The sequence below is a fragment of the Tamandua tetradactyla genome (genome assembly GCF_023851605.1).
Source record: "Tamandua tetradactyla isolate mTamTet1 chromosome 1 unlocalized genomic scaffold, mTamTet1.pri SUPER_1_unloc_1, whole genome shotgun sequence".
Lineage (NCBI taxonomy): Eukaryota > Metazoa > Chordata > Mammalia > Pilosa > Myrmecophagidae > Tamandua > Tamandua tetradactyla.
This window is the reverse complement of record NW_027518237.1, coordinates 1,496,805-1,503,026: the sequence shown is the minus strand read 5'-3', so window position 1 is coordinate 1,503,026 and position 6,222 is coordinate 1,496,805. Positions and strand designations below refer to the sequence as shown.

The 6,222-nt window shown below is 32.4% G+C and overlaps 1 pseudogene; it reads right to left on the bottom strand.

The window, feature by feature from the left end:
• Nucleotides 1-4,944: 4,944 nt before the first annotated feature.
• LOC143672695 (olfactory receptor 2J3-like) lies at nucleotides 4,945-5,857 on the bottom strand (annotated as a pseudogene).
• Between the last annotated feature and the right edge of the window lie 365 nt (nucleotides 5,858-6,222).

The following is a 6,222-nucleotide window of genomic DNA, read 5'->3' as shown; positions in this document are numbered from 1 at the left end:
AATCTGCTTCCCAGAGAGAACAATGTGCAATGACATATATCCCTGGAATACATTAATGAAGATTGTAATGTATAGGGTATTTCTGAGTGTATAGATATCAATCTTAAATGCAGTCATATTTCCTCAGATCTTTAAGTTCATCATGGATGTATAAATCCTATCTCATTTGCTGAAGAAATTTACATTATTTAATTTCTGCATGTAAGAGATTTGTGTATGGCACTTTCAAAACTTGGGGATATCCCCTGTGACACATTACTAGACATTGACTAAAGGAAAAGTTTAGCACTCACTAAATTTAACTAACAACTATATACATTGTTTTATGTTTCAGAATTCTGAAACCCTTTGATACATTTTCCTCAAAATATTTCATTGTTAATCACAATGTACATACTGTAAAATATTTAAACACTATCTCTCATGTAAATCTCATGTCTCATATTTTAATTTTAAGTTAGTTGGCTCACCAGCATAGGGCTTGTTCAAGAGCACATTAAATGTAAAGTTAATAGAAAAAAGAAATAATAAAATAAAAGCAGAAATTTATGAGAGAACAGTCATTAAAATAACATATGAAAGCAAAAGGTGCTCCTTTGAACAGATTTAAAAAAATGACAAACCTCTAACTAAACCAATTTAAAAATTTCAGAAAGGATATGAACTACTAAATTGTAGAATCACTATAGACACCACAGGTTTTAAATTATTAGTGAATATTATGAATAATAAATTTCACAAATTCCTTGAAAGGCACAAATTACCAAAATCACAAGGTTAAAAAATTAGAATGCCTATAAACTTCTTTACCAATTAAATAATTGAATATTTAATTTAAAAGGATCCCACAGAAAGAATTATAGATGCATATGTCTACAGTGATGAATTCTATTGAAATTATTCTATTATTAGGAATAAATAATACCAATTCTAAAAAAAAGCTCTTTCAGAAAATGGAGGAGGTGGGGACACTTCCCAAGCTATGTAATGAAGTATCACACTGATGCAGAAAGTAGGCAAACATATCACAAAAAAGAAAGATATTTACCTAAGATTACTCATAATTATAAACATAAACAACCTTAAGAAAATATTAGCGAATAAAATACAGGTGGATTCTAAAAGCCCATTACGTTATGATCAACTAAGTTTTTCTTTCCTCTCTTGGCAAAGTTAGGTTAATGTAAGAAAACCAATTACTTAAATTTACCATACTGATGGAATAAAGAACAAGTTTCATGAGATCATCTCATGAAATGCAAAAAAGTGTTGGAAAAATATCCAATCCTTTTCTGGTAAAATCTTAAACCAAGAATAGAAAGAGACTTTCTAAACCTGATAAAGGACATCTATGAAAAACTAAAGATAATATCATACATATTGGTGAAAGACAATGCTTCCCTTTAAAATTGAGAGTAATAGTAGAGTGCATGGGTAGTTCAAAGGTAGAATTCTTGGCTGTTATGCTGGAGACACACCCATGCACTCTTCCCACCCCAAAGTAAAATATATCTCCTAACTGCAATAGCAAGATATTCACATGGAAATGAATGAAATGCGACACCCTTAGCACAGCAAACCAAAAAAATTTGAGAATATGATAAGGATTTTTGTACTTACTACTTCCATTCAACATCATTTTTGAATCCTAGTCAATACAACCACATAACAATTGGTAAGAGTGAAATAAAACTGTCTCTATTTGTGGGCAATATGACACACTTAGAAAGTTCTAAATAAACTATTATAAAGTTTGTTAAAATGAGTAAGTTCATTTAGGACAATCACAGGCTACACAGGTCAATCTAGAGAAATCAATTTTATTTCTACAATATTTAAAATGGTATCCAAAACCATTAAATACTTAAGGATGAATTAGAAAAATATGTTCAAGAAGCAATTAAAACTTCAAACACTTCTGACATGAAGTAAGAGATAAGTAAATGAAAAACACCATATTTATGAATCAGAATATTGCTAAGATCAGTTCTTTCCAAACTGGTCTATAAATTCAATCCAATTTGAGTAAAAATTCTAGCAGGCTTTTTTCTATAAATAATATATTATATTTCACAAAATTTAAAACCTTCTTCAAGGAAGGACACTATTTACAAAATAAAAGGCATATTTTAGACTGGAAAAGAACCATTACCAAACATTTATCTGACCAAAAATGTGAGTCCAGGGTATATAAAATAACACCTAAAGCTCATTTATGAGATGACAGATGAGCAAATAAGAATAGGCAATGTATTTAACAGAAACTTCACAAAATAGAATATTATGATGCTTATGAAATACACCTGAAAGGATTGTCAACCTTACCACTCATCAGGGAATGCAAATTAAAACCACAATGAGATATAAACATTAATGGCCTCAAAGGGCTAAAAGTATGCAGATTAACAATATTACATGTTAAGAAGAATGTGGGGCAACTAGAACTCTCATACACTGCTGCTTGGAATGCAAAAGGTACAGCCACTTTGAAACAGATTAGAGTTTCTCATAAAATTAAACATACTTACAATATGAACCAATAATCCTATTCCTAGGTGTTTACCCAAGTTAAATGAAAACACCTATTACAAAAGAACTTGCATATTAATTTTTATAGCAACAGTAGTTATCATAGCTAAAATATGGAAATTCCTAAAAGTTCATCATCAGATAAATCTTATATATTGATACAATTGAATTTTAATTAGCAATAAAAAGGAATGAGTTACTGATACATACAATGAGATGATAAATTTCTAGAAAAGGTACAACTATAGTGACAGTGAATTAGTGGTTGTCTGGGTCTTGGGTGGGGACAGAATTGACTACAAAAGTGCACAGCAATACTTTTGGAAGTAATGGAAATGATCTATATTGTGATTGTGGTGGTGTTTGCACAGTTACACATTTGTCAGGTCATTGACCTATATGCTTAAAACGGGTTGATTTTGTTATATGTAAATTATATCTCAATAAACTTGACAAAAAAGTAAATGAGCCATTTGCATCGTGAGAGGCTGAAGTGGTGCATAAGTATCCTAAACTATGAAATAGCCTTGATGACAGAAGAAATCTATATTTTCACATTTTGTTAAGTTTGTGTTATTCATAATATGATTTCTTCAGTGTGGCCCCAATTTTATGGTAAAAATTTTGTTGTATATATCAGCCTTGTTTGGGAGCTGGATTCAGACATTAAACTGTACCCATTTTAGTGCTCATTTTGTGGCAGTTAGAGGGTGAAGAGAGGAGAAAAAATCAACAGAGACAAAACCACACAGGGCTGACCAAGAAATAGAATCGCACCTAGGAACTTGGGAGAAATCCTGGATATTATTTTGTCTTAGCTTTGTGTTTAAATTTCCTAGGTTGATGAAGTAAATATCATGAAATGGGTTGGCTTAAACAATGGGAACATCTTAGCTCATAGTTTGGAGGCTAAAAGAAAGTCAAAATTAAAGTGTCATCAAGGTGATGATTTCTTCCCAAAGACTGGCATTAGGGGGCTGACTCCCAGCAATCCTTGGCTCTCTGTCCCATGGCAAGGGACATGGGGGTGTCTCCTGTTCTCTCTCTCCCCTTCCATTGGTTTCAGCTTCTGGCATCCTGTAGCTTTCTCTTCTTCATGTATGAATTCATTCAGTTTGTAAAGGACTACAGTAATAGGATTAAGACACATCCTGACAGGCTGGGCCACAAATAAGACTTAACTGAAATAATTTCATTATAACATCCTACTTACAATGGGTTTGCACTAACATGAACTAATTGGATTTAAGAACATATTTTTCAGGGGGTACATATAGCTTCAAACCATCATATTTTGTAAAGCCATTTAATAGGATTTGGATCAACTGCATATAGATTTTTAAAAAGATGCAAAATTACAGCTGATATATGGATTACAAAAATTGTGACTCTCCAAGATATTATTTTAAAATAAATTGTCCATTAATCACTATGACTGCATGTTAACTGGCCAGTTCTAGTTGAAAATATCTCCCACTTTGAAGTGGGAAATGCAAACTAGATTTGTTTCAGGTGGTAATGATAGGAGTGACCAAGTGACAAATCACTTATTCATATATATTCCTTATAGGAAAATACATTTCTTTATTTGGAAAATATCATATATAGGTGCATTTTTAGAACATCTCTACTAATGGGATATATTCTTATTAGAACAAGTTTTAAAAGCAAAATAAACTAAGATGTACCAATCAATGGTTTTTATCAATACTTTTTTGGGATAATATATTAAGACAATCCATTAGATGGCACAAGTTATTTTCAGAGCCTTGTTCTATCTGCTTCAGATAATGTATGCTCAAATACTACTTCACTTAATTATTTCCTGCTTATTGTGTTCATTACTTTGCAGTCTGTAAATCACAAGCTTAGATGTTATTCCCACTTTCTTTTATACTTCCAGCTGTCTTGAAAGAGTAAGGGTTATGAGAAATGTACCTTTGTTACATTATTTGAAAGTCTATTCCAACTTTTATTCACCAATCTTATCTTCCAATGAGAATGGTAAGTTAAAGGATATGGATTAATTTTACTTTCTATATTAAAAATATATTACCCATATATATATATACACACACACATATATATATATATAATGCAGCAAAGAGTAATGATGATTAAAAGAAAAAGTTTCAGGTGTCTTCAATATGTAATTAACTAAACTAACTAAAGCAATTTAAAAAATTCTTAGTTTTGTTTAATTCAAAGCATGATTTCTCAGACCATGTAACTCCCCCAACAAAACAAAACAGAAAAAACAAAACCAAGCAAAAACCAATAAACAAAAAACATCATCTTCCTACAGGAATTATCAACTGGTATTTTTTCACAAGATCTATGGTCACTCTCTCAGATGAACAAGACCCTTTAAATAATATTGCAGGGCATGCGATTCCTCTGTCACATCTCCCGCTCCTAGCCCATTAGTCTCTTTACTGCTCCTCTTTTGTCTTTGTTTCCAAGGGTATAGATTACAGGGTTGGGACTAGGTATGATAACAGTATAAAGGAAGGGAAAGAACTTGACTTGATCTTGAAAATTCCCAGATGGTGGCTGGAGATAAATACATATGACTGGTATGTGAAAGAGATACAACCATAAGATGGACTCCACATGTCCCAAAGACTTTCTGAAGTCCAGTTGCAGACTGCATCCCCAGCGCTGCTTGTGTAATGGCACCATAGGAGGTGAGAATAAGAATGAGAGATATGAGCATAAAAATTGTGCTCATGACTATGAGGATCTGCTCATTAGCACAAGCATCAGCACATGAGAGTTTGAGTAGTGCTGGAAGTCCACAGAACTCATCTACTTGGTGATATCCACACAAGTATACCCAGAAGGTAAAAGAAGAATGAAGTGCTGAGATGGTAAAGCCACTTACCCAAGAACTCACAGTCAGCAGGTGACAGAAATGAGGGTGCATGAGAAAATTGTAATGTAAGTGTCTACATATAGCTGTGTAATGTTCTAAGAACATCACCACCAGTATGACACTCTGTGGTTCCCAAAGGACAAAGTAGAGTTGAATTATGAAAACTTAATAAGAGATAGTCTTCCTGGGCCCCAGATATTGACAAGTAGCTGAGAAATGGAGGTGGTGGCATAGTATACATTCAGAAAAGAGAGGTTTGAGAAGAAGAAGTGCATGAGAGTATGGAGATGGATATCTAAATTTGACAAGATAATGATGAGTAGGTTGCCAATCTGTGTCATCAAGTAAAACATCAAATAACCACAACAAGAATTACTTCCAGAGGAGGCCAATTAGAAAAACTCAAGAGATTAAAGTAGCTTTAAGAATTTGCACTTTTCCTTCATCATTCATTTCCTGATATGTGAAGAAAGAATCACATAAACCCTTGCCAAAAAATGGGGAAAGAAATGCAGCCTTTCCAAATACAATTGTGTATATCATGATGGCAGTAACATTTTTATACTTTTCTTATTATGTTTCATTCACATATTTGTAGATAAATCCAACAACACCTCAAATACCTGAGTTATTTTATACATTTCTAAGTTAGCATTTAGATAAATGAAGATTAATGATATTCCTTACAAGCCAAAAGAGGAAATTTTCCTGAAAAATAGTATTTTTTACAAAATATCCAACTATACTTACCTTCCTTTCTGTACATTCAGGCTATTTTTTGGTTACAGAGAAAGGTAGAACTACAGACTTAATAAACT